Source organism: Octopus sinensis, linkage group LG24 (assembly GCF_006345805.1).
Source record: "Octopus sinensis linkage group LG24, ASM634580v1, whole genome shotgun sequence".
In the NCBI taxonomy this organism is placed as follows: Eukaryota; Metazoa; Mollusca; class Cephalopoda; order Octopoda; family Octopodidae; genus Octopus; species Octopus sinensis.
Genome location: NC_043020.1, coordinates 13,107,133 through 13,122,132, shown reverse-complemented (window position 1 = coordinate 13,122,132; position 15,000 = coordinate 13,107,133). Strand labels below are relative to the sequence as shown.

Sequence of the window (15,000 nt, the reverse complement as noted above, 5' to 3'; positions counted from 1 at the left end):
CATTTATTTTTTTCTTTTTATAGCTTGGAGGACTATGATAAACAAATGGGGGCTAAGAACTGATTCCTGATGAATTCCTACTTCTACACTAAACTTCTTATGCTTATTGGTGACTTTCACCTTACTGGCAGCATCCCTGTACATGGCTTTTTACAGCTCTCACCAACCATTCATCTATCCCTAGCTTCCATATCACCCACCAGACAAAGGAGTGGGGGACCCTGTCAAATGCTTTCTCCATGTCAACAAAAAGCTACTCATGTTAGACAAGAGAGGGGGAGGGAGCTGGCAGAAACGTTAGCACGCCGGGTGAAATGCTTAGCGGTATTTCGTCTTCCGCTACGTTCTGAGTTCAAATTCCGCTGAGGTTGACTTTGCTTTTCATCCTTTCAGGGTTGATTAAATAAGTACCAGTTATGCACCGAGGTCGATATAATCGACTTAATCCATTTATCTGTCCTTGTTTGTCCTCTCTGTGTTTAGCCCTTTGTGGGTAGTAAAGAAATAGGTATTTTGTCTACTGCTACATTCTGAGTTGAAATTCCGCCGAGGTCAACTTTGCTTTTCATCCTTTCGGGGTCAATAAATTAAGTACCAGTTACGCACTGGGGTCAATGTAATCGACTTAATCCCTTTGTCTGTCCTTGTTTGTCCCCTCTATGTTTAGCCCCTTGTGGGCAATAAAGAAATAATAAGAGTTGGGGAGGGAAGATGAAGATGGTGGTGGCAACGTGTCAAAGAGATGAAGATGGTGGTGGCAACCTGTCAAAGTAGGTCTAAAGGGAGAGGCAGAGGAAGAACAGGTAGGGGTGCCACTATACTGAATGATGAACAAGAGTCAATGTAGTGTTGGAGGTGGGTGTCAGTGCCTATGATAAAAGGAGTTGGATAGATGGTAGGGGGAGAGAAGATGGGGATTAGATGGGAAGGGTGGTGAAACGGTAGTGGAGTAATCCATGATACATTGGAGAGGTGCTGATTGGCAGTACAGGAAGATGAAGGGCAACAGGACAGAGAGAAAAAGGCATGACATATAAGTAGGGTGTGAGTGGCATGAGGTTGAAAGAGTGTAAGTGGGGAGAGAAAGACATAGTGAATGGGGAGAGAGAGTAAGAGATGTATGGTGACAGGACAAGTCATCAGGAAGTGATTCAAAGGAGGAGAGATAATATGGTAGCATAGCAGGGTGGCACGATCAGAATAAAATGAGGATGGAGAGGGGCAATATTATGAAAGAAGGATGCAAGTCGAGTGAAAGGATTCAAATTAGTGAGAAAGATAACTGATACCATAGAAACAATGATAAAACATGTAGTTTTGCCCTATTTAATTACATGAGCAGGGTACTGCAGTTTGCAGGTGATATGGAGATCAGAGACAGAGGATGAGGAGTGGAAGGAAGATTGGATGAGGAAATTAGATGAGGGGCAATTGTCTTATAAAGACATTTTGCTTTTAGAACCTCAATTTTGCAAAAATGGCCGATTCTTTTTGAGCTCCATCATCATCATCATCATCATCGTTTAACGTCCGTTTTCCATGCTAGCACGGGTTGGACGGTTCGACCGGGGTCTGGGAAGCCAGGGGCTGCACCAGGCTCCAGTCTGATCTGGCAGAGTTTCTACAGCTGGATGCCCTTCCTAACGCCAACCACTCCGCGAGTGTAGTGGGTGCTTTTTACGTGCCACCTGCACAGGTGCCAGGGGGGTCCGGCATCGGCATCGGCCACGATCGGTTGGTGCTTTTTATGAGCCACCGGCACTGGAGCCAGTCGAGGCAGCGCTGGCATCGGCCATATATCGCCAGATATCTCAGGTCATTGACATCATGTCCATGAGGTTCAAACTCATGAAAATGGTCTTCACCGCATCATCCTAGGTCTTCCTGGGTCTCCCATTTTGTCAGCTTCCACCACATCTAGATATCAGCACTTCTTTATGCAGCTGTTGTCATCCATCTGCATCATGCAACCAAACCAGCACAGTCTTCTCTCTTGTACATCATATCTGGGTCCTTTTCATCATCATCGTTTAACGTCCGTTCTCCATGCTTGCATGGGTTGGACGGTTCGACCAGGGATCTGGGAAGCCAGGAGGCTGCCCCAGGCTCCGGTCTTTTCTGGCAATGTTTCTACAGCTGGATGCCCTTCCTAACGCCAACCACTCCATGAGTGTAGTGGGTGCTTTTTACATGCCACCTGCACTGGAGCCAGGCAAGGCTGGCATCGGCCACGGTCGGATTGGTGCATTTTACGTGCCACCTGCACGGAAGCCAGTCGAGGCGGCACTGGCTTCGGCCACGATTCGGATGGTGCTTTTTACGTGCCACCGACATGGAAGCCAGTCGAGGCGGCGCTGGCATTGGCCACGATTCAGATAGTGCTTTTTACGTATCATACCCAATTTTTCTCTCAGCACGTTTACACTTTGTTTCATATGCATACTGACATTACACATCCAGCAGAACATACTAGTTTAATTTCTTTCAAGCCTTTGAACGTCCTCAGCATTTGTAGTTCATGTTTCACTATGGTGCAGCATTGTTGTTTATAAACAAACACCATACAATCTCCCATTCACTTTTATTACTAACAGAGGTAACAGCTCTCTGAATGCTTTCCATCCTGTCCTCATATACTCCTTTACTCCTTAACTCGTTACAGTCATTTGACTGCGGCCATGCTGGAGCACCGCCTTTAGTCGAGCAAATCAACCCCGGGACTTATTCTTTGTAAGCCCAGTACTTATTCTATCAGTCACTTTTGCCGAACCGCTAAGGGACGGGGATGTAAGCACACCAGCATCGGTTGTCAAGCAATGCTAGGGGGACAAACACAAACACACACACAGACATATATATATATATATATATATATATACATATATACGACAGGCTTCTTTCAGTTTCCGTCTACCAAATCCACTCACAAGGCATTGGTCGGCCCGGGGCTATAGCAGAAGACACTTGCCCAAGATGCCACGCAGTGGGACTGAACCCGGAACCATGTGGTTGGTTAGCAAGCTACTTACCACACAGCCACTCCTGCGCCTATGAGCAACTATATTTTCAGACTTCCACTGTTAATTAAGTCATGTAGGTTAAAAAGGCGATTTATTAGTGCAAGAGATTTTCCTGGTTATTTCATTCATACCTGGTGATCATTGCTCCAGTGTATCTGCCATATACCGAGTCTTCTTTCTGTTGCTAGTGACACTGGACTGGCTCCTGTGCAGGTGGCACATAAAAAGCACCATTTGAGTGTGGCCATTACCAGTACCACCTGACTGGCCTTCGTGCCGGTAGCACGTAAAAGCACCCACAACACTCACAGAGTGGTTGGCGTTAGGAAGGGCATCCAGCTGTAGAAACTCTGCCAGATCATATTGGAATCTGGTGCAGCCATCTGGTTCGCCAGACCTCAGTCAAATCGTCTAATCCATACTAGCATGGAAAGTGGACGTTGATGATGCTGATGATTAAAATGTAAAATCCCTCTTTAGTCATGAATGACCATGGGATTGCACCTAGAAGATTGCCCTCCAAGGAACAAGTGTGAGCAAGCTTGTTAATGGAAGACCAGCAGTTGCCCATCATACCAGCCTCCCCTCTCCATTCCACCAATGTTATCGAAGGGAAAGGCTGATACAGCTTGGCACCAGTGACATCACAACTCATTTCAACAGCTGAGTGAACTGGAGCAACGTGAAATAAAGTGTCTTGCTTAAGGACGCAAAACAACCCGGTCCAGGAATCGAACTCACTACATCATGATTGCAAGCTCAATGCTCTAACCACCGAGTCATGCATTTATTTGCATTTTTAAAGTTTAACCATGTAGTATGGAGTAGCTTCAAGATTTTAAAGATGTAATTCTCTTTACTCTTTTACTTGTTTCAGTCATTTGACTGCGGCCATGCTGGAGCACTGCCTTTAGTCGAGCAAATCGACCCCAGGATTTATTCTTTGTAAGCCCAGTACTTATTCTATCGGTATCTTTTGCCGAACCGCTAAGTGACGGGGGACGTAAACACACCAGCATCGGTTGTCAAGCAATGCTAGGGGGACAAACAGACACACAAACATATATATATATATATATATATATACATATATACGACAGGCTATAGCAGAAGACACTTGCCCAAGATGTCACGCAGTGGGACTGAACCCAGAACCATGTGGTTGGTTAGCAAGCTACTTACCACACAGCCACTCCTGCACCTATTGTTTATTTTTAGAATGACATAGGGTAGATGTGAGAAGCTGGACCTTGACAGTTTGAACAAAGAACAGGTAGAATATTTTGTGTCAGACTTGGCCGGTTTAAATGCTAAAGGGTTAACCTTCCTGTTGTACTACTGTACTCCTTGTGTCCACACTTGGCACTGGGTACACCTTATGAAATTTCGACCTGCTCATTTTCTACATATCAAACAAGGTGATTTCCTTAATGAAAGTAGAGTCCTGTCTATTTTCCTTTTCGCTAAAACTGTGAACGTTACTTCCACACCTGGAATTTCTACTCTTAAAGATTCAGCTATAAGAATGAGGTCATCACCATGTAGCAATTCCCGGAGGCAACCAAACTTATACTCCTCTGTTACGGCCAAAAAGACAACGATGAATAGAAGGTAGGGCTGAGAACTGAGCCCTAATAAACTACCTACATATTAAATTTGTCGCTATAGGTGCAGGAGTGGCTGTGTGGTAAGTAGTTTGCTTACCAACCACATGGTTCAGGGTTCAGTCCCACTGCGTGGCATCTTGGGCAAGTGTCTTCTACTATAGCCTCGGGCCGACCAATGCCTTGTGAGTGGATTTGGTAGACGGAAACTGAAAGAAGCCTGTCGTATATATGTGTATATATATATATATATATATATATATATATATATATATATATATATATATATATATATGTATGTATGTATGTGTGTATATGTTTGTGTGTCTGTGTTTGTCCCCCTAGCATTGCTTGACAACCGATGCTGGTGTGTTTACGTCCCCGTCACTTAGCGGTTCGGCAAAAGAGACCGATAGAATAAGTATTGGGCTTACAAAGAATAAGTCCTGGGATCGATTTGCTCGACTAAAGGCGGTGCTCCAGCATGGCCGCAGTCAAAATGACTGAAACAAATAAAAGAGAGTATACCTGTTCACTCTTACTTTACTGACAGCACCTCTAAGTCTTATATGGCTCCCACAACCCATTCACTTCGATATCACTGTACTGTATTGGCAGTGGAATTAAGAATACCAATGGATCTCCTCTACCATGCACCTCCACCCAATGTAGCAAGGGATGATATTAGAATTACCCTTTTCCATCTACCCTACTATTATCCCTATCATTCTACCTCTTTCACTGATTGCTATGCTTATGTATGAGAGATTGCTCAGCACCCTGTACACTGCACCAAGTGTCTTTCTTATTTCTTTATTGCCCGCAAGGGGCTAAACATAGAGGGGACAAACAAGGACAGACAAATGGATTAAGTCAATTACATCGGCCCCAGTGCATAAATGGGGCTTAATTTATCGACCCTGGAAGGATGAACGTAACGGCAGACGAAATACCGCTAAGCATTTCGCCTGGCGTGCTAATGTTTCTTATTTCTTTATTGCCCACAAGGGGCTAAACACAGAGGGGACAAACAAGGACAGACAAATGGATTAAGTCAATTACATCGACCCAGTGCATAACTGGTACTTAATTTATCGACCCCGAAAGGATGAAAGGCAAAGTCGACCTCGGAGGAATTTGAACTCAGAACATAACGACAGACAAAGTACTGCTAAGCATTTCGCTCGGTGTGCTAACGTTTCTGCCAGCTCACCGCCTTAAGTGTCTTTCTTTCCTATCAGTCATTACGCCCTCTCCTCTAGGTCATTTGTTGTTGGCATCCACCACTTTTACTATCCATCACATTTATATTTTTATATTCAAACTGGCCAGATCCAGCCTCTTACACCTACCCTAATGGCAGACAAAATCCAGCTAAGCATTTTGCCAGGTATGCTAACATTTCTGCCAGCTCGCCACCTTAAGTGTCTTTCTTTCCTATCAGTCATTACGCCCTCTCCTCTAGGTCATTTGTTGTTGGCATCCACCACTTTTACTATCCATCACATTTACTCCCTCCCTCCCTTCAATTACTGCTTCTACCATCACACTCTTGTTCCCTTTACCCACCCTCCTGGTTCTCCTGCAACCACTCTCTCGCTCGGTCATATTGCTTTAAACAAACAAATGCACTATTGAGTAGTGAGTACTCCTTAATGCTAGAGAGTATCAGGCAACCTCACTGGTGTTTGGGGCTGATAAAAATCATGCCGTACATTCCATAAAATGGTTGGTCAACAAGTGAAGAAAAACAATATGGGTCCAAAAGAACTCTTTAGTCTTGCTGAGGACCATACAACCTCTCTAGAGCTGGTGCCACGATGGAACACACCTGATAAACACTTTAACCCTTTAGCACTTCAACCAGCTATATCCAACCAGAATATTCTACATCTTTTATGCTCAAAATGGATCTGGCCTCTCACACATACCCTACAATGTCAGTCTCAAAATAAACAATCACATCATCAAAGTCTTGAAGCTACAAAATAATGCAAGATTAACTAAAAGCGATGTGAATAAATAAGCATTACATTTGACAGTAAAATCTGGATACTAGAATCAAAGCAGTATTTAATATCCATTTCTCCTACAGCAGTTTGGCCTTTCCTTCCTAAGTTAAGAAGACTGTCTCCGTATGTGGGTAGGGTTCTGGTAGGGTTGTTACATTCCATCATTAGCATTTAAACTGTCCAAATCTGGTCCAAATATTCTACCTCTTTTATGCTCAAACCAGCCAGATCAGGCCTTTCACACCTACCTTCCAATGTCATTCTAAAAATAAACAATCACATCATCAAAACCTGGAAGCTATGAGATAACGCATGATTAAATAACTCAAAGCAATGTAAATAAATAAGCATTACGTGCCGGTGGCATGTAAAAAGCATCAACCGATCGTGGCCATTGCCAGCCTCGCCCGGCACATAAAAAGTACCCACTACACTCATGGAGTGGTTGGCGTTAGGAAGGGCATCCAGCTGTAGAAACACTGCCAGATCAGACTGGAGCCTGATGCAGCCTCCTGGCTTCCCAGACCCCAGTCGAACCATCCAACCCATGCTAGCATGAAAAGCGGACGTTAAACGATGATGATGATTTGATGGAGTAATTTGAATGCTAAATGTGACAGGAAGTGCAGTCAGCCATAGAAAAACTAGATAAAACAGAAATAATATTTGAGCAAAACATGATCCTCTAACTTGTCTAGAAGGACTGTGGCTCTGAATAAGAAACGACTTCAGCCTTTTTCTTACCAGCCCACCTAAAACTGGCCCTGGTTCTAGGACACAAACATCCTGTTTTATAGTGATCCAAATTAAAATCTTCCATCAAAATTTCAGGCTAATTTAACCCTTTGGCATTTAAAGTGATCGTATCTGGCCAAAATAATCGACATTTTTTTATATTCAAACTGGCCAGATCCAGCCTCTTACACCTGCCCTACAATGTCATTCTAAAACTAAACACTCATGTTATAGAGATCTTGATGGCGCAGAAGTGGCGTGTGGTAAGTAGATTGCTTACCAACCACATCGTTCTGGGTTCAGTCCCACTGCGTGGCACCTTGGGCAAGTGTCTTCTACTATAGCCTCGGGCTGACCAAAGCCATGTGAGTGGATATGGTAGACGGAAACTGAAAGAATCCCGTCGTATATATGTGTATATATATATGTTTGTGTGTCTGTGTTTGTCCCCCCAACATTGCTTGACAACCGATGTTGGTGTGTTTACGTCCCCGTCACTTAGCGGTTTGGCAAAAGAGACCGATAGAATAAGTCTTGAGGTCAATTTGCTCGACTAAAGGCAGTGCTCCAGCATGGCCACAGTCAGATGACTGAAACAAATAAAAGAGTAAAAGTAGGTATAAGATAACAACCATTGTTAATGTCCATTGTCCATGCTGGCATAGGCTGGACAGTTTGACCAGGGCTGATAAGCTGAGGGGCTGCATCAGACTCCAGTCTTATCTGGCATGGTTTCTATGGCTGGATGCCCTCCCTAATGCCAACCGCTCCCTGGGTGTAATGGATGCCAGTGATGTACTACCAGTATCTGCCACAACCATGATTTCACTCAGCTTGATGGGTCTTCTCAAGGACAGCATATTGCCAGAGGTCTTGGTCATTGCCTCCATGAGGTCCAGCACTCGAAAGGTGCTTTTTATTTGCTGACAATGGCCACAACTATGTGTATAAATAAGCATTACATTTGACAGAGTAATCTAAATGCTAAAGGATTAAGGTCCAAGCACCAGCTTAATAAGGACAAAATTATTTTCCTAAATTCTTAAGGATTTTAAGAATCAATTGAAACAAAGGGAGTATATTTCAGTGGAAATATGGTAATGAAAGGGTTAAACAGAGACCCCTCTCTCTCTTTCGGAGAGGCACTGAGCAGCTATACGCACACATACACACACGGCAGTAACTTCCACCTACCGAATTCAATCAGAAAGCTTCGGTCGACTCAGTACTATAGTGGAAGGCACCTGCCCAAAGTGCCACGCAGTGGGACTGAACCCGAAACCATGTAGCTAGGAAGCAAGCTCCCTAACCACACAGCCATGCCTGCGCCAACTCATGCCAGCAAGAAAAGCAGATGCAAAATGATGACGATCATACATTAGCAACTACAACTCAAACACTTTGGGCTAAAATTGCTATCATCTCCCACAGGAATGGGATTGCACATTTCTGTGTACATCAGTTATACATACATACACACAAGCCTCCTCTGGCCCCTGTGCTGGTGGCACGTAAAAAGCACCCACTACACTCAAGGAGTGGTTGGTGTTAGGAAGGGCATTCAGCTATAGAAACACTGCCAGATCAGACTGGAGCCTGATGCAACCTCCTGGCTTCCCAGACCCCAGTCGAACCGTCCAACCCATGCCAGCATGGAAAATGGACGTTAAACAATGATGATGATGCATGGATATAGCACAGGCCTTCAGAAATTCCGGGTTGGGGTCCAGCATGCTGGAAGAACACTGGAAGTAAGGTACCCACTAGCTTTTGTTAAAGCATGCCTCTAGAACCTGCTTCAAACCCAGGCTATGTCAGTACCGATAAGCAGCGGTGACTTGGTAAGCGAATCCTCTACAATGGTCAACAATTGACTGCAAGATGAGCTGCTATGGATAACACTGACCCAAAGTCTGTATGTATGTGAATGGATACCACACGTGAACTTGTACTCTGACTGAAATTCCAAACATGAACTCTACACTTCAACAGTGAATGGCAACTCCAGCTATAGCATCCACACTGTCAACATGCTTGCTCTCCCATTGGGGTATTTGTCAAATTTGATCCATTACTGCCTGAACTGTGGCTGATCACCAGATAGGAGTGGGGGGGGTCAGCATTTATGAGGGATATGGTGAACATTTTGGTCAGAGCCAGTTCAACCCACCCCAAATGAATGCCACTGTAAGTACAAGTAGTACATTATTATTATTATTATTATTATTATTATTATGGCTGCCCCCTCGTTATCGAGTATGACCATTGCACGAAGCTTAACTGTTACTGGTGCTGTGATCGAATGTGACTTTTTCGCCCAGCTAAAGATCTACAATGTCTTGTACAAAATTGGCAACTAAAACCTTCACTGGTAATAGCCGGCTGTAGTTGTAACTGGGCTTCATGTACCTTTGCATGTCGTTTAAGTCCTCCTGCTGAATTACACTCTCTTCCACATGTCCGACAGATATGATTAGTATGGTGTGTTACACCACCACCAGTGGCCAGGTTGTCACTCATCTGTCTCGTTTTATGACTACGAAGATGACTCATGAGTCCAGCTTTACTGAGGCAGGGTCTTGCACAGACATTGCATGTCAGAATCAAAGGGAGAACCTTCCCTTCTGGAAGTCTAATAGCGATGCCCTTCCTGACATCCCTCCTTACTTTCTCATGTACAACTCGAGATTTCTCAAATGTGGCTGTCCCCTCATGCACAATCCTTCTCCACCTGCTACGATCAATAGTAAAAGTAGTACATACAAGTATAAATACACACATCATTGTTAGTTTATGTCAGCTACCAATACTGGCAAGAGATGGATGTATCACCACAGTGCAAGTCAAGTTTCATTTGGATTTAAGTGGGGGGTTAAGAGTCTGTCATGAGCCTAAGGATTCACAAGGCCAGAGCTTAACTCGGTATCCATGGTGTATGAGTGATTGAGATTACAAAATTCCCTGCTCATGAGGGGGATGCTAATCTGTCACAAGGTTTATCTGGAGTTACTACCCTCCTAAATGGATTACAGGATCATGACTCACTCAAAAATTCCATTTCCAAGTATGGTTTCTATAGGTGGATACCGGTCCTAATGCAGAGGGTAACGGGTTCAGAAACACTGCCAGATCAAACTGGAGCCAGGTGCAGCCTCCTGGCTTCCCAAACCCTGGTTGAACCGTCCAACCCATGCTAGCATGGAAAACGGATGTTAAACAATGATGATGATGATCTCAACGAGAGTGTTTGCCTTGACCTGCCCAGGATACAGACTTCTGCTGCAGTCCTCTATGTTGGGCCTATTTGTTTAAGGTAAATATCACTGAATGGATGAATAGAAGAATGAGGATTGAAAATGGAAGAGAGTGGAAGGGAAAAGGTGTGAGATTATAAGAATATGATGTGAGAAACGGAATGTCAAGGGTGAGAAAAAAACTAAACTGGCCTCAGTTGGTTATGATGACAAGGGTTCCAGTCAAACCCCTCAATGAAACAGCCTGTTCATCAAATTAACATGCAAGTAGCTGAGCACTCCACAGGCATGTATATCCTTAACGTAGTTCTCAGAGTGATTCAGTGTGTCACAGAATGTGACAAGGCTGGCCCTTTGAATTACAGGTATAACTCATTTTTATCAGCTGAGTGGACTGGAGCAATGTGAAATAAAGTGTCTTGCTCAAGGACACAATGTGTTGCCAGGAATTGAACTCCTGATTGTGTAATGATGAGACAAATACCATAACCACTAAGGTACATGCCTTCATTAGGGGTGAGAAGGATTAAAAGGACTGTGTGAAATCCTTGATACCAGTTAACAAAAACCCCATATCATCATCATCATCATCGTTTAACGTCTGCTTTCCATGCTAGCATGGGTTGGACGGTTCAACTGGGGTCTGGGAAGCCAGAAGGCTGCGCCTGGCCCAGTCTGATCTGGCAGAGTTTCTACGGCTGGATGCCCTTCCTAATGCCAACCACTCCGTGAGTGTAGTGGGTGCTTTTTACATGCCACCTGCACAGGTGCCAGATGAGGCTGGCAACGGCCACGATCGGATGGTGCTTTCTACGTACCACTGGCACGGAGGCCAGGCGAGGCTGGCAACGGCCACGATCGGATGGTGCTTTTTACGTGCCACTTGCATGGAGGTGGTATTAAATCAAACAACACACAGAGGATATATATGTGTAAGATGGAAGGTTGGAGACAAAGGCATAAGGTCCATCCTAACAGCTTTTCAATCTCACAATGTAACACTCGGGCAATATCAACTGGAAAGCAAAGGGAGAGATGAGGACATCACATGTGTACGGAACAGTGTAAATAGTAAACATCTTGTGAATAGATGAAGAATTCCTGAATAGGTTACTGTAAGTGTAGGAGTTGTTTCACATAACCCAAGAATAGCAGAACAGAAACTGGAATCATCATCATCATTGTTCGACCGTGGTTGAGACAATGGAATTTACCATGCTACGCCAGACTTCACGGTCCATCATAGCATTACAGAGGTCCTGTGGCTGGATACCTGTATCCCTGGAGATAACATCAGGGTAGGAGAGTGTGCACTCTCTGGTATCATGAGCAGATGGCTTCCAGAGGAGAAGAGTAGAAATTGCCTCGTTTTCAGCTCTACAACAATGTCCATCAAAATGGACTCTCCTACCTTTCACAAGAGATGATACAGGTGGTAGTTTTCCATATATTTGTATTTTGGTTAGATGACGCTTCCACAAGAGATTTTGAGCTCTCATAAGAAGGCAAGTGTAAAATCCATCCAACCGCCTCTCAAGCTTCTTTGATAACGTCCAGGTTTCTGAGCCATATAGTAGAATTGGTTCGACTGGAATAAGAAATACTTATCGTCCACAGGTTGGAGGAGACCAACAACATTAACAGAAGAGCATCCTCTTTGCAATCTATGATGGATATATCCCAAACCACCTAGACGGCTACACTTTCTCTATCCAGGAACAGGAGGCAGCTACTAAATACCTGATCAATAAGTAAGATAAGGGTACTCCCAAACCTCCGTAAAATGATAGAAAAGGTCAATTGTGCCTTACCAATGTGGAAGGTGTCACTCATCTCATCACCAGCCGTCGAAAAATGTCTAAAGGTTCTACATTTCCACAAGACACAACATTGTTACCAAAACTATTTCCTAAGTAATAAGGTACCTTAATCCATTCTGGCAGATTCAAACATGAAAATGCTGAATGCTTTTGTATTCATCTTTGAGTGACCGGAGACCCCCTTCGGTCACAACACAGACCATGGGATTGCACCTAGAAAGTTACCCTCCTAGACACAAGTCCGGGCAAGGTTGTTTTATGGAAGACCAGCAGTCGCCCATGCATACCGGCCTCCCCTCTCCACGCCACCAGTGTTATCCAAGGGAAAGACAAAGGTCGATACAGCTTGGCACCAGTGACGTCGCAACTCATTTCTACAGCTGAGTGAACTGGAGCAACGTGAAATAAAGTGCCTTGCTCAAGAACACAACACGCAGCCCGGTCCGGGATTCGAGCTCACAACCTCACGATCGTAAGCTTGACGCTCTAACCACTGAGCCATGCGTCTTTGAGTGACCAGTATATTAATATTTGACCCTGATGTTATGGTTTAGAGTCTCACTATTTTGCATTCACCCAATGAATTATTTATGAGGTTATTATCATCCACAGGAAGGATTGTTCTACTGGACATATCAAAGATGCAAAGAAGTAGAATGTATCTACACTTTTAAAAATAAAAAATATTGGTGAAACATTCCAATAAGAAAAAAAGGGGGAACTGGTGTGAACACCACCTCTTTGTGATGTTTGATTTAAGACCACATATATGGAGTTTTCTCAACTGGTATCAAGGGTTTCACACAGTCCTTTTAATCCTTCTCACCCCTAATGAAGGCATGTACCTTAGTGGTTATGGTATTTGTCTCATCATTACACAATCAGGAGTTCGATTCCTGGCAACACATTGTGTCCTTGAGCAAGACACTTTATTTCACATTGCTCCAGTCCACTCAGCTGATAAAAATGAGTTGTGTCTGTAATTCAAAGGGCCAGCCTTGTCACATTCTGTGACACACTGAATCACTCTGAGAACTACGTTAAGGATATACATGTCTGTGGAGTGCTCAGCTACTTGCATGTTAATTTGATGAACAGGAGACAGGAGCCAAAAGTTATAAATAGTTATAGAAGTCAGCTGCCCAGGGGAGGTGAGTGTCTTACTCTTTACTCTTTTACTTGTTTCAGTCATTCGACTGTGGCCATGCTGGAGCACTGCCTTTAGTCGAGAAAATCGACCCCAGGACTTATTCTTTGTAAGCCTAGTACTTATTCTATCGGTCTCTTTTGCCGAACCGCTAGATTACAGGGATGTAAACACAGCAACATCAGTTGTCAAGCGATGTTGGGGGCACAAACACATCTACATATATATACATACATATATATATATGATGGGCTTCTTTCAGTTTCCGTCTTTGGTCGAACCGCTAGATTACAGGGATGTAAACACAGCAACATCAGTTGTCAAGCGATGTTGGGGGCACAAACACATCTATATATATATACATACATATATATATATGATGGGCTTCTTTCAGTTTCCGTCTTTGGTTGGCCCGAGGCTATAGTATAGGACACTTGCCCAAGGTGACATGCAGTGGGACTGAACCCGGAACCATATGGTTCGTAAGCAAGCTACTTACCACACAGCCACTCCTACGTCTTGTCTACAAGTTGTGGAAAAAGAGAACAGCTATGGTGATCCAATGCAAAATCTACACCTCTTGAACTCAGGTTATAAGTTTTCTTGGAGGGAGGCGGTCTAAGTAACAAGAGATTTACATAGAAGCCTAAAATAGTGGAATTTACCAATAAAGAAAAAGCAAAACTGATTTGCATCCTCCAAACCCAATCAGTTTGTGGTAAGAGTAATTTGTAAAACATTCCAGGGATTCTCCATTTGACTTTTCTGGAATTAGCACACAAATTACATGTGCGTGTACGTGTATGTATATATGCACACATTTGTATATTAAAAGACATCTGTACACAATTTACATGTTCACAAACTCCCAGAACTGTTTTCAGTGAGAAAAAAAAACACCATGTCAGGTGAATTCAGTAAATAACTTAAATCTCACTGTGTGTGTCTCTCTCTCTCACGAGTGGAGAGAAAGAAACTGGGAGGAGAGTTTAGATCCCAGTAGGGTGAGTTATTATTGGCCGTTTCTAGTCTTGGTTTCATGTTTGCTTCATGGGATAAACATGAATACGACGCACCTCTTATTCCCTCTGTTCTATTCAGGGCTTAGTGCAGTTGAAAACAAACACAAAATACTCAAGTTTAACAGAATAAACAAGTAGTTATAAATAAATGAGTAATGGGTAAATACCCTTTCGGAGTTCTTATCCAGCTAAATCACACAGTGGGTCGATATGACCAGAGGTTTCTGACTCCGACTGTGGCCTTAGAAATTATTCCCGTTATCATTGTTGCTATTCTAGCTAGTCATGGACATTATTATTATTATCATCATTATTATTATTATCATTATTATTATTATGCCCTACTACATCACAAGAATATGTTTATCGGCTCAGTTGCAAAATAT

The 15,000-nt window shown here is 43.5% G+C and overlaps 1 protein-coding gene across 2 annotated transcripts in view; it reads right to left on the bottom strand.

Moving 5' to 3' along the window:
• The window catches only part of LOC115223942 (Golgi-associated PDZ and coiled-coil motif-containing protein-like), a 402,854-nt gene that overhangs the window by 386,659 nt on the left and 1,195 nt on the right, over nt 1-15,000 (bottom strand). The gene's annotated exons all lie outside the window — the stretch shown is intronic.